The 27,545-nt window shown below is 37.9% G+C and overlaps 1 protein-coding gene and 1 pseudogene across 8 annotated transcripts in view; one reads left to right on the forward strand and one right to left on the reverse strand.

The window, feature by feature from the left end:
- The window catches only part of PPP1R12B (protein phosphatase 1 regulatory subunit 12B), a 207,402-nt gene that overhangs the window by 9,952 nt on the left and 169,905 nt on the right, over positions 1-27,545 (forward strand). The gene's annotated exons all lie outside the window — the stretch shown is intronic.
- On the reverse strand, positions 25,926-26,032 carry LOC113242614 (U2 spliceosomal RNA; annotated as a pseudogene).

Consider the following 27,545-nt stretch of genomic DNA (forward strand, 5'->3'; position numbering starts at 1 on the left):
CCTAAATATTGAACACTTATTCCCTAAAATTCTCAAGTATTCAGCAGTGTTTAAATTTCCCTGATGGTTCATGGATTTTTTTTTTTTTTTTACAGTTGTTCTTCATTGGTTCATATGTATCTTAAGACTCTCTTAATTTATACTTTCCTCCTCACTTTTTTTCTCTGCGGCTTATTTGTTGAAAAACAGGAGTGTTGGTACTGTAGTTTCCCACAGTCTGGATCTTGCTGACTACATGCTTGTAGTGTTAACATGTTCCTTTGTCTCCTGTGATTTTCTATAAACTGGTAATCAGATCTAGAGATTTGATCTGATTCAGATTTGAATTTTTTAGCAAGAACACATCATAGGTGGTGGTGTATGTTTCTCTTGGGAGGCATATAATACCTAGTTATCTCTCTCATCGTGGTTTAATGGCATTGGTGGCCTAACAGAATTTTGACGTTTCAAGCCAGTCTTGACTAGACCTGAACTTTAGTAATTAATTGATTTTTACAATTATCATCACATTTTCTTGTGTTGACCCTCTAATCGGGATACCAGTGATCAATTCAAAAAATTGTGAACATTGTGAATAAAATGGTGAATAGAGGTATAGTATATTGACTGTTAGAAGGCTTGACATGGTACTCCGCAAATTTAGATTAGTACCCTTCATGTATAAATATTTGTCAGTGATGATGACAATGGAGTATACTTTATCACCTCAGTTCCATTAACTCTGAACTGAAGTTCCCCTTATTTTGAAATAGTGTTCAAAGTTCCCGCTCAGTAATATGGTTTCTTGTCCCCTAAGATCACCACCAACCCTTGACCTTTGTTACAAAAGAAAATTGGAGGGGCACCTGGGTGGCGCAGTCAGTTGAGCATCGGACTCTTGATTTTGGCTCTGGTTGTGATCTCAGGGTTGTGAGATTGAGCCCTGTATTGGGCTCTGCACTCAGTGAGGAGTCTGTTTAAGATTCTCTTTCCCTCTCCCCTTCCCCCCCCACCCCCAGAAAAAAGTGGGTTCTCTCTCTCTCTCTCTCTAAGATAAATAAATAATTCTTAAAAAAAAAAAAAAAAAGAAAGAAAAGAAAACGTGAAAGCCTCCAAAGAAAACTAAAAAAAATATAGGGTAAATTGGCTGTACAAGGAGAGAGAGACTTTATAGGCACCTGGCCTTATAAGGGAGAAGATAGGAAGAGAAGAGTGCCCAATACAAGTGCGACAGTTTTGGACAGTCACCTGTAGGCAAATGATGTGCTTATCTTGGAAAATGAAAATGACATTTGGAATATTCATATGGAGGTTGGGTTGGCTGACTTTGTGGTGTGCTCTTTGAGGCGGAGAAGAGATCTGCCCTTCTAACTGACCATGAATTTCACAGTAGAGTGTATGGTATGAACTATGTTTTATTTATATGAGGCATTTCATGGGAAACAGGTTTACTTTCTTTCTGCTTCTCTGCAACATTTTTGCCAGGTTTCTTATTTTAGTTAGCTGTTTTTATTCATTTACTCATTTTTTAAGTCAGTTGGCCCAGCTCTGAGCTATGGCCGCAAAGTGCCAGTGCAGATTGTGTTTGGGTCTTTTGGATGCAGCTTCAGTGTTACATGATCGCGCCTCTTGTATTGATTTTCCTCCCCATGTTTAGATCGTGTCCTGTTGACAGTAAATAGTATGAAAAATGAGGTCAAAAGAATGACTCACCTCATTATAAATCACCCGAGGTAATGGAAAATGATTTGAAGGATGACCGAGCTGTGTTCCATCTGTTGAGAATCACTTCGCCCGTTGGAGAGCTCCTGCAGCACACAGACTCAAGTGAGAAGGCCCTTCCATTCGTGTCTCACCAAGTGCCATACTGGGCTAGTATCAGGAGAATGTTACTGCTGGAACTCTTAAGTGCTTAGTAGATTTTAAAAATAGGCAACATATTTTTGATTGGTATCCGTTTTCAGGTGAGAGTGGAGACTTGTTTGCCTTGTTTCAGTTCTTTCTGTGCTATAGCAGGATCACCAAGGCTCCAGGGTTTTTATAGGGGAAGAACTTTGAAATATAATGATTTTTATCTCTCTGTTTCTAGTCAGTATCTATATTATTATTAAGAAGGCTCTTATCTTCACCTTTTTAAATACCAAGAGAAGAGAAAATTCCTGTTCTTCTTGTAATGCACTTCTTTTTTTTTTTGATTTAAATATTTTATTTATTTATTTGACAGAGAGAGACAGCCAAGGAGAGAGGGAGCACAAGCAGGGGGAGTGGGAGAGGAAGAAGCAGGCTCTTAGCGGAGGAGTCTGATGCGGGGCTCCATCCCAGAACGCAGGGATCACGCCCTGAGCCGAAGGCAGACGCTTAATGACTGCGCCACCCAGGCACCCCTTGTAATGCACTTCTATGCTTAGATCATTAAATATTTGATCCTTTATTAATTGTTTTTGGCCAGATATTTATTGGGTACTTCCTAGATGCCAGATCTTTTAGTAGATGCTGGGATACAATGATGGCAGAGTCCCTGCCTTTAGGGATTCTGCAGTTATTGGAAAGCTCATAGTTTTAAAGATATAATCTGGTTCCTGTTACTCCCATTTAGCATTGAATCCATTTCCTATTATCCTGTTCATAATAAAAGTGAAAAAAGGGTATTGATCGTTATCTGTAATTTGCCTTTGCATATTTTTAGATTATCAAGTCTTGGTCCTCAGCCTTGTGTAATTCAGTCCCTAGCCTTCTCTAATCTAATGAACATGACCATCCGTTTAATTTAATTTAAGATCAATTTCCAACTCATTAATCATTTGCTATCTCTCCTGTGGATTTTTAAGCTCTCCGGCTCTCTTTGGGCTCAGTGGCTCAGTGATAGTCAGAAATGTCTTCAACTCTGGGAACCAGCTCTAGGGTAAAAGACTATTATAGGGCCCCTTGAAAGTAGAGTTGCAGGACTAGCCATTATGTATTTGTTTTGTTACAGGAATATCAAATTCCAGGACATTATAGCAAAAAGAACATTAGAGGACAAATTCTGATCCACCTCTGTCACTTTACAAATGAGAATCTGAGGTCTAGAAAGAAGCTAAAAGAATGCTATAAGATGGAACAGAAATAAAATATAATATAAAAAATAAAATATAATGAAATGTTTTATTTATAAGACTAATGATCCAATTTCTGCTTGATATTTTTTTCTATCTGTGAAAGATAATTTTGGGAAAAAGTAAAATATTCTCTAAATTCTTTTAAGAACTATGATACTCTGTAGTTGTATTTCTCTTTTGCAAACTTCAATATAATAGAATTCTCATGCTATAATTATTTACATTTCAAGAGAATTAATCTGAGTTCTTTTAAAGTATTGGTTTCACATTTAATTTAGCCATCTCTGTATTTATTGCTAAGTAACATCATAGCATTAAAGCAAAATTATATAAAAGAAAAAACCAACTCGTTAGTACAAATAGTACCCTAACACATGGACTGTTTTCATTTTTCTTTGTTCTTTCCCAGGCTATGTTAATTTTTACAAATGTTTTAACACGGTAGAAATCACAGTGTGTCATGATTATAGCAAGTACTGTACTGAGTGCCCGCTGTGTACCAAGTGTTGCACCATGCATTTTCTTTTAAAATTATTTTTACATCAAGAGCTCTACCAAGTGAGTGGTATTATTTCATTTAATAATAAGGAAGTAGAATCAGAGAAGGTAATTTGCCCTTACCTAGGTCTCATTGAATCTAGGTCTGTCTGACTCAGAAGCTTCAAGTTTCCTGCCTAGGTTTTGCTGCTTTTTTCTTTTTTAAAAAGATTTTATTTATTTGAGGGACAGAGAAAGAGAGAATGTGCGCGTGCGCGCACATGAGCAGGAGGAGGGGCAGAGGAATCAGCAGAGTCCCGGCTGAGTGCGGAGCCCAGCGCAGGACTCTGTCGCAGGACGTTGAGATCACGCTCTCAGCCCAAGTTAGAGGCTTAACTGACCTAGCCGCCTAGGCACGCCATGCTGCTTTTCTGACATCCTGGTTCACCTCTCCTTTTAGAACTTCTATTTGTTTATTTTTTTAAAGTAGGTTTTATGCCCAACATGGGGTTTGAACTCACCACCCCAAAATTAAGAGGCACATGTTCCACCAACTGAGCCAGCCAAGCACCCCTAGACCTTCTGTTTACTTTTAAAAGGCCTCTTAGATCTCTTAGATGCATACCATTTTGGGGCGAGGGGGGAGATTTCCTTTTTTTGCATTCTGTTGCTCCTTTGATTTTTACATCGTCAGAATTCTGTATCTACTCTGAGATGATGCATGACTTCCCTACCTCTTTTGTGTGGCATGTGCAGAAAATGAGGTCATTTGGATAGCCCACTTGGGAGACTTGGGAGTTTTGTATAAAAAGTCATTGTATTTTCCTAATATACCGTGATAAAATCTATTAAAAATCAGACTTTGGCTAATTGTTAGCATTAAAATCTATTAATAATAAACAGGGGTGCCTGGTTGGCTCAGTTGGTGGAGCATGTGACTCTTGATCTTGGGGTTGTAAGTTCCAGCTCCACTTGGGTGTAGAGAATACTTAAAAACAGCATCTTTAAAAAAAAATTTTTTTTTTAATCTTTATTTAAAAAACAAAAAGTAAGTAGATCAAGAAGTCACAATTAAGAAATGAACAAAATCAATTATGTCTTATTTAGAAACACCTAGTAATAGCAGGTGTATTAATAATGATGCTGTTGGTCATGATGATAATTATGACATACCTCTCTTCTAGTTAGAAATATTGTGGAAAAATTAGAGCAAATTAAATAGAAAAACAATATATTTTACATGTGCATGCAAGACATAGAACTTCACTAGTGTTAAACAATGTAGACTAAAATTAAAATATAGGTGAAAATGATTCAATAGGAAGATCAAGGAAAGGGCTATTTTACGGAGTCACTATAGCAAGCTCTCTGGCGATGGAGATTTCTATACCAACATTATTATTTCTAAATTTAGGAAGTTTATAGAGATAGCCATACAAATTAAATACAATTTTACCTATTTTAAATTTTGATTGGTTGCAAAAACATTTTTTAATAGTATTACAAAATTTCATTCAGAAGATCTTTGCTTCATCCGTAACACATTTGTAGTACAATATATGATTGGGAAGAGCTGATAGAAAGCCCTTTAGATCAAACATTTAATAGTTTGCCCTCAGTAAATATTGACTGTTATTATTTTGTTGAATGACTATAGCAAAATGGTTAAGATTATGATTAAACTATACTTGGGTCTTAATCCTGGCTTTGCTTCTTACCAAGCTTTGTGTAAGCTGTCTGAGCACAGTGCCTGATTCTTAAAAGGTGTGTAGCTGATTTTTCCGTTAGTCTTGAGAGAAAGACCAAAATCTTTAATGAGGCCTTGTCATGACCCACCAAGCACTATATGATCTAATCCCTATCACTATTTGATTATCTATCTGAACTCATTTTTCTTCTTGCTCATTCCACTCAACCACATTGGCCTCTTCCCTGTTTCTGAGAAACTCCAGTTGCTGTTCCTGCTGAAGGACCTTGCCATCTATTATCCCTTCTGCCTAGAAGGCTACTTAATCAGATATCCACATGCCTTGCTTTTTTTATTTTCTACAGATCTTTACTCAAATGTTACCTTTGCAGCGAAGCATTCCCTGGCCATCTGTCTAAAAATTTCAGGTGAACTTTTCTCATTTTCTTATTTTTAAAAATTGAGGTATATATTACATATAGTAAAATGCATAGCTCTTAAATGTACAGTTTGTTGGGTTTTGACAGTGTGTGCAACTATATAACTGTCACCCAAATCAAGAAACAGGACATTTTCATCACCCTTGAAAGTTATATTTGAACTTTGCCTAGGCAATCACTACTGTGATTTCTGTCATTCTAGGTTAGTTTGGCTATTCTTAAAATGGAATAATATGTGCTTCTCTATCTTTGGTTTCTTGAGCTGAACATGTTTTTGAAGTTTATCCATTTTTTAGTTTATCAGTACTTCATTCATTTTATGGCTGAGTAGTTATTCCATCTTATGAATTTTCATAATTTATTTATCCTCCTGTAGATTGACTTTTGGATTCTTTCTTTCCTTTTTTTTTTCCCTCCTCCTTCTATTATGAATAAAACTGTATGAATATTGTTCTACCGTACAAGTCCTTTTGTAGATACATGTTTTCCTTTCTCTTGGGTAAATACCTAGGGATGAAATTGCTGGGTTATAGAGTATGTGAAATTTTAGTTTTATTAATAACTTTAGCCTTCCAATGTGGTTGTACCATTTTATACTACTACTAGTCATGAATGTTTGTTCCACTTCCTTCTTAAATTTTTTATTGTCAGTCTTTTTTGTTGTTGTTCGTAGTCTTTTTAATATTAGCCATCCTTGTGTTTGTGTATTGCTATCTCATTGAGGTTTTTTGTTTTTGTTTTTAAAGATTTTATTTATTTATTTGGGAGAGAGCGAGCAAGCATGAGCGAGTGGGGTGGGTGGGAGGGGGGGAGAAGAGGGAAAGACAAAATCCCAAACAGCCTCCCAGCTGAGCCCAGAGGGCTCGATCCCAGGACCCTGAGATCATGACCTGAGCCAAAATCAGGAGTTGGGACTCCCAGCCGACTGAGCCACCCAGGCGCCCCTCTCACTGAGGTTTTAATTTGGGATGACTAATGATGTTAAACACCTCATGTATTTATTGGTCATTTGGAGAGAGAGAGAGTGTGTGTGTGTGTGTGTGTGTGTGTGTGTGTAGTGTCTGATTCAGATCTTTTGCACTTAAAAATATTTTTTGGTCCTTTTATTATTGATTTGTAGAATTCTTGATATTTTCTGGATACAAGTCCTTGGTCAGATATGTATTATAAATCTTTTCTATCTATGGCTTCTTTTTCATGTTATCTTTTTGCTTTTTGTTTTCACATTCTTATCTTTTTTTTAATTTTTATTTTTTATTTTTATTTTTTTAAAGATTTTATTTATTTATTTGACAGAGATAGAGACAGCCAGCAAGAGAGGGAACACAAGCAGGGGGAGTGGGAGAGGAAGAAGCAGGCCCATAGCATAGGAGCCTGATGTGGGGCTCGATCCCATAACGCCAGGATCACGCCCTGAGCCGAAGGCAGACGCTTAACCACTGTGCCACCCAGGCGCCCCGCACATTCTTATCTTTTTTTTTAAAAAGATTTTATTTATTTATTTGAGATTGAGAGAGTGAGCAAGAGAGAGAGCACATAAGCAGGGACCGAGGGAGAGGGAGAAGCAGACTTCCCTGCTAAGCAGGGAGCCTAATGTGGGGTTTAATCCCAGGACCCTGGGATCATGACCTGAACTGAAGGCAGGCGCTTAACTGACTGAGCCACCCAGCTGCCCCATCATTTTTTTTTTAAATAAACTTTTAGATTTACAAGAAAGTTGCTTACAAAGATAGTTCAGGGAGTTCTTATATACCCTTCACCCAGCTTCCCCTAGTATTAACACCTTACTTAACCACAGTATATTTGTCAAAAGAGTTATCATTTTTTTATTCATGTTCTGAATGGCATTTAATTCATTATGTTTTCTAACCAGGTCTTACTTGGATTAGAAAAGCTATTTTTAAAAAATAGTATTATTTATTTGATTTTCTTACTGAACTATATTATTTACCAGGTTTATCAAGTTATGGATTTCCAGTTAGATATTAGCATCTATTAACAGTGATGATTTTTTTAAAGATTTCTAATTTATTTTTGAGAGACAGCAAGTGAGAGAGAGAGGGAGAGAGCACAGAGGGAGTGGGAGAAGAAGACTCCCCACTGAGTGGAGAGCTGATGTGGAGATCGATCCCAGGCCCCTTGGATCATGACCTGAGCCGAAGGCAGACGCTTAACCAACTGAGCCACCCAGGCACCCCAGTGATGATTTTTTTTTTGTCTTTGTCCTTCAAGATTTAAACTTTTGAAGCACAGAAGCTAGCACTTTGATGATGTCCAATTTATCTATTTTTTTTCTTTTGTTGCTTTTAGTGTCATAGTTAAGAAACCATTGCCTAATTCAAGGTCACAGAATTTACGGCTATTTTCTCTTCTAAGAGTTTTATAGTTTTAGGGGTGCCTGGCCGGCTTACTCAGTAGAGCATGTGACTCTTGATCTCGGAGTTGTAAGTTCAAGTCCCACAAAGGTGTAGAGATTACTTAAAAATAAAATCTTCTGGGGTGCCTGGGTGGCTCAGTCAGTTAAGTATCTGACTCTTCATCTCAGCTCAGATCTTGATCTCAGGGTCATGAGTTCAAGCCCGATATTGGGCTCCATGCCCAGCTTAAAATATAAATTAACTAATGAATTAAAAAATAATAATAAAATAAAATCTTTTTAAAAAGAGTTTTATTGTTTTATATCTTAATTTGGGTCTTTGATGCATTTTAAGTTAACTTCTTATATGGTGTGAGGTAAAGGTCCATCTTCACTCTTTTGCATGTGAATATCCAGTTGTTCCAGCACCATTTGTTGCAACGACTCTAAGGTTTAAACCTTTTTTTCCCGGTCTTCATTTTTCGGCCAGAACCTCAAACAGTATTGTTATAATAATGATAGATGGCATCTTTGTCTATTTTTTTCTTTAATGAGAATATCTCTAGTAGTCCTCCATTAAATGATGTTTACCTTGTTTTAAAAAGCTTCTTTTGAGTAAGGAATTTTCCTGTTTCTGATTTGTTAAGGGTTTTTTTTAAAGATATATTTATTTATTTTAGGAGAGACCACACGCAAGCGGGGGAAGGGGCAGAGGGAGAGGGAGAAAATCTCAAGCAGACTTCCTGCTGAGCACAGAGCCTGACACAGGGCTCAATCTTACAAACCTGAGATCATGACCCTGAGATCATGACCTGAGCTGAAATCAAGAGTGGGACGCTTAACTGACTGAGCCACCCAGGTGCCCATGTTAAGGTTTTTAAAAATGTTTTTATATTGCAAATTTTTATATACAGATAGAAAAGTGTGCATAAAACATAAATGTACAAATTAGTGGATTTTTTTAAAAGATTTTTTATTTATTTATGTGACAGAGAGACAGCCAGCGAGAGAGGGAACACAAGCAGGGGGAGTGGGAGAGGAAGAAGCAGGCTCCTAGCCGAGGAGCCCGATGTGGGACTCGATCCCGGAACGCTAGGATCACGCCCTGAGCCGAAGGCAGACGCTTAACGACTGCGCTACCCAGGCACCCCAAATTAGTGGATTTTTTAAAGCAAAGACTTGAATTACCACCACCTTGGTCAAGAAATTAAAGATTTGCTAATGATTTAAAGAATAGTCATGGATATTAATTTTTTTATACTTTTGATGTTAAAACCATTAATTAACAACCCTGGGAAGTTTAAAGGGGTTATTGGTGTGATATCACACACAGTATCCTTTAAAAGTGCCAATTATCAACTATAGCTTTAATTGAGGCACTGGGGCTGCCATCGTTTTACATTTTCAGAGGATCTGCTTTTCTCCTGTGCTTAAGTGATATCTGTCTGTATTCTCATTATCTGTCCTTGGATGGCTCACAGGTACCTCAAACATATTTTTTATGAACTGCTTCTCTCTCTGTGTTTCCTGTCTTAGTAAATGGTACCTCCCTCTACCCAGTTGTTAAGCGAAACCTGCATAACATCTATGACTCCTTCTTTTCTGGATTCATTTCTTCAGCAGTGTTTATCTAGCACTTACTATGGGCTAGATACTTATTAGCACTGAGGATGTAATAAAGAACAAAACAGACATGGTATTCTCATGAGCTTACATTACCATATCCTGTGGATAGCACCTCCTGAATGTCTGTCAGATGTGTCTGCTTTCATTTGTTCCCCTCACCATTACTGTAGTCCAAGTCATTATCTTTCACCTGGGTTACAGAAATAGTCTGCCGAATAGTTTCCCTGCTTCTACTTTGCCTTTCCCAACCGTTTCCTGTACTTCAGCCAAGAACAGCTGAACATTTTATACTTTCCTTAAAATCCTCCAGTGTTTGTCATTGCCCTGTTTTCCAGTCTCACTTTTTGCCATTTCCAACTTTGAATTCTGCACTTCAACTATATTTCATTTCCTCAATCATTTGATATTCTCTTTTTAGTACATCTCCTTCTACTTCTCCAATGCTTATTGTCTCTCTCTGCTTACCCATTTTTCATGTCTCAGGTTCAACATCATTATCTCCAAGGAGTGTCCGCATAACTTACCCGCACTATATTTTCCCATGTTAAGTACTTCTGCATTTTCCTTTCGTATCTGGTAGCGTACCTATCATAGCACTTGTCATATAGTCTTATAGTTTCTCATTTCTTTGGCTGTCTTCACCTAGCCAGACTTCAAGCTCTGGGAGGGCAGGGACTATGCCTACCTTATTTGCCATTGTGTTAACTGCATCTACCACAATATCTATTAAATTTTAGGCATTGGGAATAAATATTTGTTCAGTGAATAAACTAATTAGTGGTAGGGGGTAGTAGCAAGGGAGGAGCAGTGAATTGTTCTAGCCAATAATTTAATGAGAATAATCAGAATTGGAATTAGGGGTCATATTTCAAACCTTATAACTTTCTTTGCTTCAAAGTATATGTTTTTTTTTTCTTAGTGATTCATTTTCCATTTTGGATTTTTTTTTTAGTCAGTTTAACTTTGGTTGCTTAGGACTTAGAGGGAATTAGGAATTGAATATCATGTTTTTAGGTCTTTTGAAGACCAAGAGAACAAGAAGGAGAGCATAAACCAGGATTTTGGATGCTAAAAATATTGCAGAATTTAGAGCCTTGACCTTCAGGCAGTGTGTCAGTGTGATGAGTGCAACTGTTAGGAATAAGTCTCTGATATAGAAAGTTTTTGCAAAGTTCAGACCGTTTGCTATGTCGTAAGTATTAGAGCTTTGAAATCAGCTAGAAGCAAATCAAAACACTAAATTGAATGGATTGGAAGAAATGCAAGAGTTGTAGTAAGAATAAAACAAACATTTTTAGCATAGTTTGGGGATTGGTAAATAAATGCGGTGTTGTCAATAAAGATAAGAATTACATCCTTTTAGAAATTATAATGAATGAAATAAAATTTGTGTATCATGTATTTGATATAAAAATTACACTGGAAGTTGTTATTTGTAGTAAAGGAATATGGAAAGGATCTTTAAAGTTTTCTTCAATATAATATAAATGTTAAATAATGTAATAGGATAATAGACTAAGGTCCCAGAGTACATCAGGGACCATTTTCTTCAACCTGGTAGCTTTCTCTTTATGATTGCTGAGAGACTGTCGGTCAAGGACAATAGATACTTCTGTCCACTACGCTGTGTTTAAGATCTCAGCAGTATAAAGAAAAGTAAAAGAAACCTTCTCTTCCTTTAAGAACTTTGTACACTATTTGGTGAGAAAAGACATAGTTACATGAAAACAACAACAACAAAACCAGCTGTTTAAGGTAGGACAATTATGGAATGATTAGATTGGGTAATTAGTATAGAAGTTTTGAAGAAAGAGAGGTTACTATCAATGGGAAAGGCACTGTTTCTGACAGGTTGGCCATCTCATAACTGCTTATTAAACAGATTGAATATTTTGAAGCAAATAAGTAATGTTAAAAGAGTAGTATTTTAAGTGATTAATTTATAAAATTGTATTGGAGAGATTGATTTGAGGAGGGAGAGACAAAAGATGCACAATAGCTGATGATCATAGCCTCCATGACTGTATTCCCAGTCATCTACTAGACGTCTTGATCTGCATGTCTTACAGACGTACCGCAGTCTCAGTATTTCCAGAGCAAAACTGTTTTTTCATCCCAAAAACCTGTTGCTCCTCCTCCTTCTCTTCTCATCTTCCCTTCATAAACCATTCAGTCATCTAAGACATTAGGTCTCTTTTGTCAGGCCCACCATTGATGCTCAGCTGACTGCAGGGAACACATGTTAAAAATAGAGACTCTTGGTCCTGCCCTCCAAAGAACCCGATTCAGTAGGTCTGGGGTAGGACCCAGGAACCGTTTACTCTGATGCTCATCCGAATTTGGGAATCATTGGTGAAAACTGGGACTTGCTCCCTTCCTTCCTTCCCCTATGACCTACTGAATCATCAAGACTTGTCAGTTGTACCTTCCTCATGTCTCTTAACTCTGTCTTTTTGTCTCCATTTACATGGATGGTACCCTAGTTCAGGCATCGCGCATGCGAACCAGTAGGCACATATTTTTTTAAGTGGTTGTTGAATAAATGAATGTATCATTGCCATAGTCTGCTATAGGTCTCCCTTTTTCTAATTTTGCACATACTACAGTCCATGTTTAATAGTACTTTCAGTTATCTTTAAAATATCAATCTAATAATGTAAGCTTCCTTAAAAAAAACTCTGCAATGGTTACCAAATTTTATTACACATGAGGATACTCATTCAAATACAGATGCCTCAGCCCTATCTCTAAAAATTCCAATTCAGTAGCTCTGGGGTAGAGCCCAGGAATCTGTATTTTTTCCATGCATCTCAGGTTATTCTGATGTAGTTTGGCAATGGAACTATTGACATAGAGAGTAAAAAGGCTGACTCTCTCCATGGCGTGGAAATTTTTCAACCCATCTTACCAGTTTCTTTCCCCACTGCTCAACCATATTCACATACCTATACATTTATTACTTGCCATTTCCTGAGCACATCTCATGAACATTTGCTCATGTTGTTCTCCTTGCTTACATTGCCCTCCCTGCCCTCCTAAATCTTTCAAGGTTCTGCTTAGATGTCACTTTCTCTGCAGAGTCTACCTTGTCAGAATTTATTTGTCCTTCCTTCTTGTCCTCATAACATCTTGCTCTTCATGCTAGTTTAGCAACTACGTGTGATATCATCTTATACAAATTCATATTTAACCTTTCTTATGCTAGACTAAGAGTACCTGATAACAGGAAGCATATTTCAACCATCTTTTTCTCCTTAGTGCCCAGTATACTCCTTAAATGAATGAATCAGTGTTCACTAAAGTTCTGAGAGAAGATGGATTCTGTTATTGTCAGGAAGAGCAAACTGAGGTCTGACCCTTCGAGAATTTACATGTTTGGGAAGAGAAAGACTGATCATAGAGAAAGCTGAAGAACTAGTTAGTTATCAAGGAAGCTAAGGAAGCCTCAAGAGAGACTGTTTAATTGCTCCTTCATCCAGCTGTTCACTAAATACATCTGTATTTATTGAGCATTTACTATGTGTCAGGCATTATTCTGGGTGACTAACAAGGGATATTATTTGCTGCTGAGAACTTGGATGTGTATTTGTGTCTAAAACAGAAAGACAGAAACATCAAAATCTTAAAAAAAAACTTGATTTTATCTTAATGAGGTTTAGAATTGAGGCTTCTTTCTACACTGTTCAGTCAGTTATCTCCATCTTTTAGAGGAAAGAAGATCAATATGTAACTATCACATTAACCCCTGAATGCCTGGCCCGCACAGGGGTTCAAGTCTGTTATTTTTCATCATTCCCTAAGGTTAGTAAAGTCCAGTTAGTTGTTAAGTTGGAGAAAGTTAGACTGCAGTGTCCTAAACTGAATTTTCTAAAAGATTGGAGGAGTAGGACCTTCTTAACTCTTTGGAATAAATTGTTAATCTTACATGAAGGCAGAGGGATAAAATCTTTTTATCCCTTTTATCCCTTTAATCTGAGAAATCACAATTTTTTTCTGATGGGATTCTTGAGAAAGCAACCAAATCATTTAAGAAAAGTTTGACTGGTCTGAGATGAACATTTCAATTAGTTTTTCTGAACACGTTGGCCAGAGGGAATTGTCTCACTCCCCTCCCGTGAGGTCTAAATCATAAGAGCAAGTTGATGAAATACCTTCTCCCTTCCCAGATCCAGTAGTCATGTGCTGGTAGAACTCTGACTATGCCATGATTGGACATCTTGACTGGCTGTTAAATTTTCATGATTACTTGTTGAACAAAGGTGAGGAGTCCCATGTCTCCTCTATGATTTCTGCTTTTAATGAGTTTCTGGTAATGCCTCCAGAAGATTCCTGTTTTGCTTCTGTTTAGCTCTATCCTCGGGTAGTTTTATTTGGCTCCATTTGGCTCATGGCTGACAGCAACAATTTATTGCCTGGATTGTGCCTTTCCTGGATCTTATTTGTTCCTGTAAAATCAAAGATGTTATATTTTAAATAGTGGGAAAAAATTCATCCTAGGACTCTAAGAATCCAAATGCATAAATTTTATTATTGCAAATTGTGGTCAGTGACCAAACAGTGGACATTTGGAGGCACATAGTAGCTTCAGACTTCACAGACTATCCATCAAGTCTTTTTGAGCAAGTCATGCTGTGGCAGGTGGAAGACTCAGGAGCCAAAATAGTTTCATTATTTATCTAATGTTTCCAGCCTAGGGCTGCTCTTGCCCCAGGGGAGAGATTTATCAAATGGTTTTGATATGATGACCTGTGAATAAAGAGGAAAATGTATTTCAAACAATTTCTATGAACGTAAGTTGAACTTTGGATTATTGTGCTTGTTTCTATTCACTCTAGGGATACACCTACCTCCTCCCCTGACAGCAGAGCCCTAAAGCTTTATGCTCTTAAACCTGCCTTGTCCCTTGGTGCTGTCCTTCCTGGCCATCCTTCATGGTTCACTAGAAGCCTTCTTTCTGCTTTGTAGTAGCCTGCTTTGGTTACTGATTTAGTCTAAGATGTTTCCTATTTGTCCTGAATATTTCTCTGAACTTGAGTGCGTCCCTTTTAAGACCTCTTACTTCCCCAAAGAAAGGATTATGCATATTCCTTTTGAATTCTTCATATTTGAGTCATGTTCTGTTCCAACACTTGAAGGACTGAGGTCTCCAGTATCTGTGGTCTTTGAAATTCACTGTCTCACCTTTTATCAGAGTTTCACATGGTTACTTAGGGTAATTGGATTGCACCGATAGCACTAGGATTTGTAAAATGGTTACTTGCTTTACTAATGACTATCCATGTTTCTTTATCTTATTCGTAGATTTCTGACTTTTATTGATATATTCATAAATTGTTTCTTTTTTTTTTAACGATTTATTTATTATTTATTCGACAGAGATAGAGACAGACAGCGAGAGAGGGAACACAAGCAGGGGGAGTGGGAGAGGAAGAAGCAGGCTCATTGTGGAGGAGCCTGATGTGGGGCTCGATCCCACAACGCCGGGATCACGCCCTGAGCCGAAGGCAGACGCTTAACCGCTGTGCCACCCAGGCGCCCCCATAAATTGTTTCTTAATACCATTCCCCTGATTCAGATTTCACTAGTTTTACATGCATGTGCATGCATACATACATACATACATACTTTTCGGGTTATTAAGGCCCCGACAGGCTCTGAAGGTATCTGCAATTACTCCGTGTAAGAACAGTAACTATTTCTCTTCTGAACTTTAGTGGGGCAGAAAGTCCCTACTGATCACCTCTCTTATTCTTACAGAAAAGGGGGAAAAACACATCTTTTGGTCTGACCTGGTCTAGATTATCTGAGTATTCCCTCTTTGTGTTAAAGAGTATTGGAGTGCTTTTGATGAACTTTATTGTGGTTGTGTGTATGTGTTTCTCATGCCTCTTCTGCCTCCTGTAGCCTAGGCCAAGACTCAAGGAACAGTGCTCTCCAGCCAGGTTACTGCTTGTCTTGGCTTTCATTTATGACTCGTGAATTTCCATCACTGTTTTTCCTAAGCTAATAGGGGATTTCATCTAACTGCCAGTGTATCCTATTCTGTGCTTTTGGACCAGCTCGAAGACTCCTTTCAAGTAGGAAAGTTAGTATTGCATTTCCTTTGGTTTCTGGGAATAGCGTAAGAAAAGGAAATGTAATAATTCTAAACCCTTCCTTTATGGTGTCTGTAGCATATTAAAATTATTAGAATTTCGCCTCTCTTCACCCTCTCATAGACTAGTAAGTAGTTTAAAGGCCAGAATTATTAGAACAGTGGCAAGTTAGGAGGAGAAACAAAGGAAGTGGGGGATCTGTAAGCCAACATCTGGAATTGAAAATGTCTGGATAAAGGAGTCTTATGCCGAGCTCAGAGAGATGTAGGCAAATTATTGTCTCAGTAGCTCATGTTAGGTCCCAGGAATTTTTTTTTTTACCCTTTTATTTTGAAATAATTGTAGATTCATGGAAACTTATAGAGAGAGGTCCTGTTAATCCTTCACCCAATTTTTTCCCACTTAATAACATCTTACATAACTGTAGTATATTATCAAAACCAGGAAATGGATATTGTACAATTCATAGACCTTATTCAGATTTAAATTCAGATTTAAACTGAGAAATCTTATGAGATGCCATCTAACTATTGAGTTGTTTCCCAACCTTTAACTTTGGTTGTATACTTGCTAGCAGTGTAAAGCACAAGAAGGGCTAAATGTGATGGCCAGACTTTTTCTCTCATTGACTTATTATTTTTAATAAACTCTTTCAAACCTTGCAGAGAATGATATAATAAATACCCATAGAGCTGCCAGCTAGCTTAAGGAATAGATTGTTAGCAATACAGTTGAACATATTTTTATATTTTTATCTCATATGAATGTATCCCTGAATAATGTATGTTGTTTTACATGTTTTTAAAATTATGTAAATGGCATCATATTCTATGTATCCTTTTGCTATGTGTTTTTACAATTTAATAATATATTTGTAAGATTTATTTGTGTTGATATGCTTAGCACTAGTTTATTCATTTTTACATTGATACATGCGACACTTACTCATTTTCACATTGTCATATGGTAGCCCAGTATATGATTGTACTAAAATATATTATCCTCTTCTGTTGATGGATATTTACACTGTTTTTAGGGTGATGTTTGTTTTGCTATTAAAATATAATGTTGAAATGAAAATCAAAACCACAAAGACATATTACTTCCCACCCACTTGGATGGTTTTAAAATGGTTTAAAATATGGTGTATCCATACAATGGAGAATGATTGGCCATAAGAAGGAATGAAGTACCAATATATGCTACGGTGTGGGTGAACCATGAAAATATTATACTAAGTGAAAGAAACCAGATGCAAAAGACTATGTATTGATTCCATTTGTATGAACTGTCTAGAATAGGCAAAGATAGAAACAGAAAGTAGGTTAGTGGGTGCCAAGGACTAAGCAGAGGGAGGAATGGGGAGTGTTGACTAGTGGATGTGGGGTTTCTTTCTGGGGTGATGAAATGTCCTGAAATTAGATGCTGGTGATGGTTGCACAATTCTGTGAATACACTAAAAACTGCTGAATTGTATGCTTTAAAAGAGTAAGTTTTATGGTATGTAAATTACATCTCAACGAAGATATTATAAAAATAAAAACACACAATGCTGCTGTGAGCATTCTTGCTCATGGTTCCTTGTGTAAATGTGTTACCGTTTTTCTAAGGTTTATATGAAGGATCAAATGTTTGTGCATCTTTACCAGATAGTGCTTTTCCAAATTCTTGGCTATACCAATTTACATTGCCTCCAACTGTGCATGAAAGTTCCTATAGCTCCACATTCTCATTTTGTCAGATTTTTTATATCATTGACTTGGCAGGTCAAAACTGATATTCTCAAATCAATTGCTTACTATTCTCAGACAGTGCCAACAGTGTGATGCTATTGTAAATGCCTATTGACTGTTGCTGCAGATTTCTTAGTGATTAGCTATAAAATATTAAGGCCCAAGTAGCATATTATTTGATATTTGGGGTTTGTGCATGACTAACATTATACAAAGTTATGAAATCAGGGAGATACTGGACAGGTCTGTTACTGAAAATCTTCCTTACACCTTCCTCTACATCTGAACAAAACATATTTGGATTATTTAGTTTATGTATTATCTAGATGCTATACATCTTTTTCCACTGCCTCCTCTATCCCACCAGTTTCTGCTTCATGCAGCAGCAACTCCCCCCCCCCCCCGCTGTCGTTTCTTTATAGTAGAAGTTTTTTATGTTGTACTAGATTTTTGTTTAAGATTTTATCTTTAAGTAATCTCTACACCCAACGTGGGGCTTGAACTCACTCGCATCCCTGAGATCAAGAATCACATGCTCTACTGACTGAGCCAGCTAGGAGCCCCTAGATTTTTTTTTTTTTAATGGCAAAATTCTGGCTGAACACATGGAAAAAGAAACTTAGATCCTTTAGATATATTTTCTGTTTCAATCATATAATTGCCACCTTTCCCTCTGGTTAGTGTTATGGTTTAAATAATTATGATTATTCCAAGAACTTTTTTTTTTCCTCCAAGAGTCTTTATTAAAAAGGATTATTGCAAGTTGGGAAGGAAGTGTGGTTATAGGGGAAGGGGGATATTTGCAATAGGAAAAACACTGGTGATAAGATCTGCAACTTTAAGAGTGGCTAACTTCAGAAATGTACATGTAAGTCTGAGTACTTATAATAGGTTCCTGTGTATTTATATGATCTGTTGGATTTCTTTGATTTTCGGCACATTTAAGGCACTGAATAATTGAGAATCAGCTTAAGTGCTGTTGTTTGACAAAATGTTTTTGTTTGTTTTTTTAAGGGTGATACATTTTTCTTGCTACTACTTGCTTTTTGTAATATACTGATGAGGACTGTTTTATGAGAACATATTTAGGCATATCTTTGCCTAAGGACTTTGCCAAATTGCAATCGGAAGAATGGAATTACACAACTTTTCATGACATCCTATTCTTTTACAAAAAGGGATGAAGATGTGGGGCGCCTGGGTGGCTCATTCGTAAGTGTCCGACTCTTGATTTTGACCAGGGTCACAGTCTCAGGGTTGTGAAATCAAGCCCTGCATTGGCTGTCAGGCTCGGAGTTGGGCCTGTGCTGGGAGTGGAGCCTACTTAAGATTCTCTCTGCCTCTCCTTCTGTCCCTAACCCCCCCGCCCCCCGCCAAGGAATAAAGACATGAAATAAGAGTCGTTAGGGGAAAAGAAGGTTTTAGAAGACATTCCGTGGCAATCCAAACTCGTCTATTGTCTAAGAAAGTATAGCTAATGATCATGTTTGCATGCAGTTGTTAATTTTGTGTCAGAAAGCCTTCTGATGCTTACTCTGGTCTTTCCAGTGCTCTCTAGGCTAACCTGGAAAAATAACGTTGCTCTTGGCCTTTCCCATAGCCTTTGAAAACAGATATATTAAATTACTTTAAGCCCTTGATTTCTACCATTCAGTCTTAAATTGGAGAACTCTACAGTCTGGCATACTAACAAGTAAGATTAGTTGGTGTTCTGGGAAATAGGGTGGGCATGTAGGATGTTTCATTGATTTTTTTTTTTTAATTCTGCAAAGCAAGAAAGGTGAAACTTGATCTCAAAAAGATAAAGGGATCATTGTTGTTTAATTCTTAATTAAGTAGAGACTTTGGCACTTTACAAGCCTGGGGAATGAAGTCTGTGTTTGGTGTACTGCTACTTAAGGTTTATTTGAGTTAATCTCAGAAGTTGCTAAGTAGATAGCTGTATCTCAAAAAAGACAGATTCAAAGTGCTGCTAATTTTAATGCTTCAGTGGTACAAGATTTTTTTCTGATTCCCTTATGGGTAGAAAAGAGTTCTTTAGTGATTTGGGGGGAACAGGTCAGTGATTACACTGTTTAAGAACAAACAAGTGGCTGCCTTCGGCTCAGGTCGCGATCCTGGCGTTCTCGGATCGAGCCCCACATCAGGCTCCTCCACTATGAGCCTGCTTCTTCTCCCACTACCCCTGCTTGTGTTCCCTCTCACTGGCTGTCTCTATCTCTGTCAAATAAATAAATAAAATCTTTAAAAAAAATTGTTTTTTCTTTTTTTTTTAAAGATTTTATTTATTTATTTATTTATTTATTTGAGAGAGAGAGAGCACAGAAGCAGGGGGGAAGGGGTGGAGGGAGTGGGAGAAGCAGGCTCTCCGCTGAGCAGGGAGCCTGATGCAGGACTCGATCCCAGAAATCGGGACCTGAGCCGAAGGCAGCCACTTAACCAACTGAGCCACCCAGGTGCCCCCAGAAATATTCTTTAATTCATTATTTATAGTAACAAAAAAATCAGAAAAAACCTCTAAGTTTATATAAACAGAAGAGTGAATGGTTAAATAAGTTATATGTTCATAGTATGGAAATCTTTTATAGTTATGAACAAAAGGTAGACTTCATAGACCTCCACTAACATGGAAAGTCTATAAAAATTTGTGAATAGAAAGAAAAATGCACAGATAATACATATGTTTCTATGCTTTTAAGAATTCTAAATAATACATAAAAATGTGGCCCTGTATGTGCTTTGAAAACATTTTAGAAGGATATATACCAAACTATATATAGCTACTTCTCAATTTTTTTTTCTCTTACAGTAAAAATATACTCTTGTGTTACTTAAAAACATGACTTAAATCATTTTGAAGAAAAAGGCTATAGTATTATTACCTGGTAGTGGATAGAGCTGGCAGCTAGGAACCCCAGAGTATTAGTTCAGTTACAATCATAGACTTAATCCCTCTTGAGTGGTTTTATTCTCATATATCTCACGTAACTCAGTGTTAGGAAGTAGGATTAAATATCCATGTTGTTCACCATTATCACTTCCTGGGAATTATTTTCCATACCCTCTTATAAAAATAAAATACCTTCTGCTCCTTTGATTTGCATGCCATTTGGCTAGGCCACCTTCTTTCTCATGCTTCAAAGACAACTCACAACTTCCTCTCAATCTCATTACTATCAGAGCATCCAACACTTTGGCCTCTTAGTTTCTTAGCTTCCTCCTTTTGGGTGACTTATCCCTCCATCTTGCTCTGTCACCCACTTCCACAGTTACATCTATGACAGTTTTCACCTAGAGCTACTTCTCAGAGCATCTGGCTTTTTGAAGGTAACATGTAATTACTAGTTCAGTCACTCCCATTATAACCAAATTCTTATTGGGACCTCTGTTCTCCCCATCTCCTTTCCTCCTAGTTTATTAGCTTCCCTTATTATCTTTTTTTAAAAAGATAGATTTATTTATTTATAATTATTTTTATTTATTTATTTAGAGAGAGTACGAGCAGGGGTAGGGGCAGAGGGAGAGAGAGAGAATCTCAAGCAGACTCCATGCTGGGCACAGAGCCCGATAAGGGGCTGGATCTCACAACCCTGAGATCATGACCTGAGCCGAAACCAAGAGTCAGTTAACTGATTGAGCCACCTAAGCACCCCTCATTTATCTATTTGAGAGAGAGAGAGAGAGAGCAAGCGAGTGCGAGAGCACTGGCAGAGAATGCAGAGGGAGAGAGAATCTCAGGCAGACTCCATGCTAAGCACAGAGCCCACCCGGGCTCAATCCTATTACACTGAGATCACGACCTGAGCCAAAACCAAGTCTGATGCTCAACTGACTCCACCACCCAGCTGCCCACTTTATTATCTTACTTAGATTCTGTGTGCACTTCGATAACACTTTCACTGTTACTAAATTAAACCCCTAAACTTCTTTACCTCTCTGAAATTTTTGAACTTATCTGACCGCGTCCTAACCAATGAACCCAATTCTCATTTCTCTGTGGTTACACCTAAGTGGCTAAAACTCACAAAACAGTGCAGATTTTTTTTTACCACTTTACATTCATGGTCATCAAATTCAAATAGATCTTCCCATTGTCTGGAAACTCCATTATATCTCAACTCACTACTTCTTTCCCTGGAAAGAGCATTCTCCACTTCTTTACTCTCCCCACCCTTCTGACCACCCTGTTTCCTCCTTTTTTGTCAGCAGATAATATTACCTCCTACCACTCCACAAAATCTCTGATCTGGTTTTGGTCTCCATCACTGCACCAAAAAAAGCTCTTTAAAGAGCTTTAACATGAGACTTGTTAGAAGTCTGGTGACCCTTAGGGTCTAAATTGAAAGTTGGTATAATAAAGTAGTTCATAGTGTAGGCTCTGGAGGCAGACTGATTGGGTTTGAATGCTGACTTAATTTTTATCTATGTGACCTTTGACAAGCTACTTAACCTTTTATTTATTTATTTTTTTAAAGATCTTGTTTGTTTATTTTACAGAGAGAGAGCCTAAGCAGGGAGAATGGGAGAGGGAGAAGCAGGCTCCCTACTGAGCAGGGAGACTGATGCAGGGCTCAATCCCAGGACCCTGGGATCATGAGCGGAGCTAAAGGCAGACATCTAAGTCACTGAGCCACCCAGGCATCCCAACCTTTTAAAAGTGAAAATAAAAATACCGTTCTTAAAAGTTTGCTAGGAGGATTAAATTAATGTATAAGAGAGTGCTTAACCCATAGTACTCAACAATATTAGCTGGTTAATATTATTATTATAATATTTATTAATCATAATAATCACCATTCTAATAATTCTATAAATAACATTCTGCCGATTATATAATTAATATGTATTTATTAAATATGAAAATTTAGTATAATAAACACTATTATTACTCCTACCACTACCTTCATTACTATTATGATTATTACTACTGCTTCACAGATAAGCTAGAAAACAGAAATTAGAACTTCTTTAACTTTTCTTTCTTTCTTTCTTTCTTTCTTTCTTTCTTTCTTTCTTTCTTTTTTTTTTTTTTAAGATTTTATTTACTTATTTGACAAAGGGAGTGAGAGAGCACAAACAGGGGGAGCAACAGAGAGAGAGGCTTCCTTCTGAGCAGGGAGCTGACACAGAGCTCGATCCCAGGACCCTGGGATCATGACCTGAGCCGAAGGCAGACGCTTAACCAATTGATCCACCCAGGCACCCCTGAACTTCTTTAACTTTTCAACTACAAACCACTCTGCCTTAGTCGGAAACACTTTTTTCCTTCCCTCCTGGTACAGTGGCAGAAGTGTTCTTCGCATCTAATGCTAACCCTCCCATATTTGTTTTGGAATCCTTCTTCTGCAACCAAACACTGTTCAGTTTCTCTCTTCAAGCTTTTCCTTTCATTTGGACCCTTCCAAGTATCATTAACCATGCTCGGATCGCTTCCATTTTGGAATGACAAAATCCCCGGGACCCATCCCTGGCCTCTAGTTATCACCCTGCCTTTTCCCACCCTTTCTTAGCAATATTTTTCAAGACTTACCCATGCTTTCCTTTCCCCTCATTCTTTATTCACTTCCTTTCTCAACTTTGTCTCATTGCTGCATTGAAACATTTCTTGCTAAGGTCATCAATGACCTTTGGCTTGCTAATTCTGACATTTCCATTCTTCATCTTACTTGACTCTGAGCAACATAAACCACTCTCTCCTTCTCTCCCACCTTTTTATCCTATGACTTTCATGATAAATTTTTCTTGCCCCCCCCCCTCTTGTTGCATCTTCCTTGTTTCACATTCTTCTCTACATGGTCTTTAAATGTTAGAATTTTCAAATCTTGGTGCTAGGTCTTCTCACTCCACTCTTTCCATATCTTGTTCACATGCCTAGCTTCAAATAGTCCTCAAAAAAACATTGGCTGCTATTAAGATTATTATCATTATTCACCAAAATTTCCCTTCCTTGGAGGACTTTTGGGAAGACCTATGGGAATATATTTAACATTTGAGTATTTGGAAGAAAGAAAGGCATTATAATTTACTTATATTTTATTATTTCATTGAGATTAATCGGGCCCTAAAATAAAACCTAATCGTACTGATCAGCTTTATCACAGTATTGGAATAAAAAAGTTGTCGGTATGATGTATCTAGAATTATGTTATAAATTAGCAATCATGAGAGTGTCCAGATTCAACAGTGTTCAAATGCTATACATGAAGCCATTATCAGACATTGAAGAAAATGATAATGGCGAGGATGAGAATGATAGTAATAGAAGTAATAACAACAATGACAAAGACAAAAATTCAGCATCTTCCTAATACAAATCCCTTTTATATGTTGAATTTTCTGTTCCTTAAATTCGGTAGATCCTCATAGGGTGTGATCTCATGGCCTAGAAGAGGGAAAGAGACTTCTGCAGAAACAGAATTCTCAGGCAGTGCACCCCCCCCCCACACACACACACCAGAAAGGAAACACAGAAACCCAAGGGAAGACCAGTTATGAGATCATTTGCACAGCAACCACTGGGATTTTACTAATGTGACAAAGTAGAAAATGAAGTTTCTACTTCGTTATGTCATGTTAGTGTCACCTGGTAGGCTGTGATCTGAGTCCTCACTGCACCCTCTTCATGGTTGTTCACAGCATTTGACCGATTTTGATGACGTTAAACTACCTTTCAGGAAATGTTCACTAGTTACTTTGAAGTCCCTTCCCCTTCTAACCTGTTCTTCCAAAGCAGCTTCGATTTTTAAGAGGTAGTATGCCAGGTATACTGGCTAGCCCGGTATTACCGGACACAAGGAATGTTCTGTCAGAGGGAATGTTGTGTCTGGCACAGAATCAACTGGGCACAGTATCATAGCTCGCCTGGCGGAGGTCTAAACAGAGTGGCAGGACACTCCTGGCAGGCTGAGAGTAGGAAGGGTGGTGCCTTGGGTTGCCCAAGTAACTCTGTTTTAGCGAGGATCCTAACTGGTGGAGAAAACATACCTCTTTCAGTGGCCTTGGTGAAGCCATTTGATCATTGACTCTTTCTTTAAGAATTTAAGGGCAGGATCAGAAAAGTGCTTCTATTCTTTTAACTTCTTACCTCTTGCCATATGCAGTGTTATATTGGTGGAAATTTCAAATTGCACTGTTTAGTTCCCTCCTTTACCCACTACTAAACACAAATTATTTTGTCTACGTTGAGGTGAGAGATGGACTTTTATATCACTAAAAGCGAGTATTGTGATTTTCACTGTGTGGATTCTGAGATGTCTGCTACTAGCTAACAGTGCCAGGACAAACTGGATGCTTACTGGGTATGCATAGGAATGAATGTTAACGTGATAGATTATGCTAAAAATAGGATATTTGAAATTTTTTTCGTATTTTGTTATATGTTTGTCATATAACTAGATTTCTATCTTAGTTAATGTATTAGGTTCTGTTCTGTATTGTTAATAATGCCATTAAGCAAATATATATTGAATGCTTTCTGTGTGTTCAGCAGTATTCTGGGCCCTGGGGATACAATTAGTAAGTCATAGTCTGCATAGAAGGAGTTCATAGTCTGGTTGGTAAGTTGACAAAGATAAGTACAGTAGAATGCAGGGCACTATAACAGGCCCTTAGGAACACAGGTGGTGGTGACTAACTCTGCTAGGATGGGAAGGACAGTCAAGGCAGGCTTTATAGAGGAGGTAATGTTTAAACGAAGTCTTTGAGACCACAGAGAAGCTCTCAGCAGGGTAGTATGTTCCAGGCTTAGGAGGTGGCATGTATAAACGTGTAGAGGCATATGAAAATGTGGTACGTTTGGAGGATTGTTATGGGAATGGTGTGTGACAGCTAGTAGCAATATGTATGAGCAGTCACATTGTGCCAGTCACAGTACATGTAGTAAGTCCTGCAGTCCTCATAAGACACCCTAAGAAAACTATTATTGCTATCTCATTTTAAAGATGAGGTAACCAAGGCAGAGAGAAGTTAAGTAACTTACCTATGGTCTTATAGCCATTCAATTTCACAGCTAGCATTTGAACTCAAATTTTTTGGCAAGTGCTCTAAATTGGGTGTCAGCAAACTATAGCCCACGGGCCAGATCCAGCCCACTGCCTGGTTTTGTACAGCCTACAAGCTAAAAATGGTTTTTACATTTTTAATTAGTTGCAAAAAGCAAAAGAAGAATAATATTTTGTGACATGTGAGACTTATATGAAATTCAAATTTCAGTATCCATAAAATTTTGTTGAAACACAGCTACACTCATTGGCTTAGGATTGTGATGGCTGCTTTCACACTACGGTTGGCAGAGTTGAATATTTGCAAGAGACTGTATGACCTGCAAAGCCTAAAATACTTACTGTCTGACTCTTTACAGAGAAAGTTGCCGATCCTTGATCTAAAACAATTCACTAGATTGCCTCATAGTATATTTTGTTTGCTAAAATAACACAAAGAGTGTGTGTTAATAGCAATAGTTGGATTTATGTACTACCTATCTTTTTAAACTGATAAGAACAGATACTACACTTGATCTTAGCCAAAAGGCCGAGAAGCGATACTACCTATCTTTTTAAAAATCTATTTTCATACTTATTATCTCCTGTGTCCTCACATCAACCCTGAAATAAAAGGAAGGTTAAGTTTGGTGCTTTCTATCTTACAGCTAGGAAATCTAATTGTTGGGAAATTGGGATGGGCTGTGACATTAAAGTTAGACTCTTTTGCCTGTACAGTGTCTCGTAATGTCCCGCACTCTGTTCTGAAATTTGCCCTCTAGCTCTGTCCTAGATGTACAGTTGCTCAGAGCTTGGGCTCAAGTGAGACAGTTGAGATAGATCGAAAGAGCAAGGTAACACACGCTCTTTCCTTAACCTTCAGCACCTCTGCAATAGTGTCTGAAGTTCTCTGTCTTGGCAAGGTCTGACTTATTCTGAGCACACTGCCAGTGAAGTGCTCCAGGAGGCTTGTATTTGATTTCAGATAAGTAAGCACTTACCATCGAAGGAGACGGGGGCATTTCTCATTTTCATTTCCATAAAGGATGCCATTGCATTGGGGGCTATGTGGGAAGTCTTTGACTTAACAGTAAATTTTGAATCCTTTTTATAGGTTTTCACTTGTCCATTATTCTGCCTTTGGAGCGTGAGGTTTCTACTTTTTTGCTATTCCTGATCTTTTCTGAGCTTAGGAATGCTGCTCTTAATAAGTAAATAAAGGAACTTCCCTGGTTACCTCGGCACTACCACCAAGCTAGTCAGGGCGAGTGAAGTCTCTTATGTGTCACCTCAAGGGATGTTTGTGTTGTCTATTGCTGTTTACTCATTGCACTCTCCTACCTCTAGGATATAGCAGTCTGAGGATTGAACTATAGGCCATGTTTCTTATACTACGGAGCTTGGTGGTTTCAGGAAAAAAAAAGTTATTCAGATTTCTAAAGTCTTAACCACTAGTGTCTTCTCTTTCAACTCCAGTAGTGAATTCTATTTTATTAGCAAAATTGATTATACCCAGATTTGGTCTGTTAAGGCCCACCAGAAACAAGATGGTACCTTAAGAGAGGTCAACTACGTTTCCACTGATAGCCAGCATTTTCTTAGCCACTGGCAGTGCTGAGGTCAGAGCAGTGTAGAAAAACATTTCTCTGTCCCAGGGGTCAGATGCCTCAGGGATGCTGAAATGCCTAAAGTGCTGGGTAACACAAGTGTATATATTTGTCAAAACCCAGTAAATGTGTACTGAAGATCTGTGCTTTTCACTATCTGTAAATTTTACTTCAAAAGAAAAATAATACTGTAAACAAGTATTGAACTCTTGCTAATAATGTGCGTGTGATGTGTTCGGGGGGAGATTATGAATGTCTGAAATGGGATGAATGAGTGAAGAGATGGACGTGTGATAAAATAAGTGTAGCCGGGGCGCCTGGGTAGCGCAGTCGTTAAAGCGTCTGCCTTTGGCTCAGGGTGTGATCCTGGCGTTCCGGGATCGAGTCCCACATCAGGCTCCTCCGCTGGGAGCCTGCTTCTTCCTCTCCCACTCCCCCTGCTATGTTCCCTCTCTCGCTGGCTGTCTC

The sequence above is a fragment of the Ursus arctos genome, unplaced genomic scaffold (genome assembly GCF_023065955.2).
Source record: "Ursus arctos isolate Adak ecotype North America unplaced genomic scaffold, UrsArc2.0 scaffold_2, whole genome shotgun sequence".
In the NCBI taxonomy this organism is placed as follows: domain Eukaryota; kingdom Metazoa; phylum Chordata; class Mammalia; order Carnivora; family Ursidae; genus Ursus; species Ursus arctos.